We start from the raw sequence: 708 nt of genomic DNA on the forward strand, positions 1-708 counted from the left end.
TTGTTAAAAGTGTTTATAAAGATTTTAAAAATATATATATTTATTTCTTGAAGGAGAAGTGACAGTTGGGAGTGGTTGGTGGTTGCCGGGGGTGACAGTGGGGAGTGGTTGGTGGTTGCCGGGGGTGACAGTGGGGAGTGGTTGGTGGTTGCCGGGGGTGACAGTGGGGAGTGGTTGGTGGTTGCCGGGGGTGACAGTGGGGAGTGGTTGGTGGTTGCCGGGGGTGACAGTGGGGAGTGGTTGGTGGTTGAGGCCTGGGCTATGGGCCAAATGCATGACAAGAACCTTTTTAACACCTTAAGTAGCTTGATTTGACTACAATGCATGAGTATCATGCACGGGTTAACTTGTGTGTATATATATATATATATATATATATATATATATATATATATATATATATATATATATATATATATATATATATATATATATATAATGTAAGTGACTGGAATGTGATAGTGTTACAATGTAGCAGTAGTAGAGGTGGTGGTATGTCATACCTCCGTATACCCCCCACTACCATATATTGTAAATGATATGGGTATCATCGAGCAGTGCTGTGAAGGCTTATTAATTATCACTGTAAATACGAATATTAACTTCACTTGTGTTTTATAAAGAAATAAACATAGTTATTTTGTGAACAAGGTGATGCCAAGTTATATAATGAGACTCCGTTAAGATTTTTACTCTTTCTTTTCACAG

This window comes from Mixophyes fleayi, chromosome 10 (genome assembly GCF_038048845.1).
Source record: "Mixophyes fleayi isolate aMixFle1 chromosome 10, aMixFle1.hap1, whole genome shotgun sequence".
Lineage (NCBI taxonomy): Eukaryota > Metazoa > Chordata > Amphibia > Anura > Limnodynastidae > Mixophyes > Mixophyes fleayi.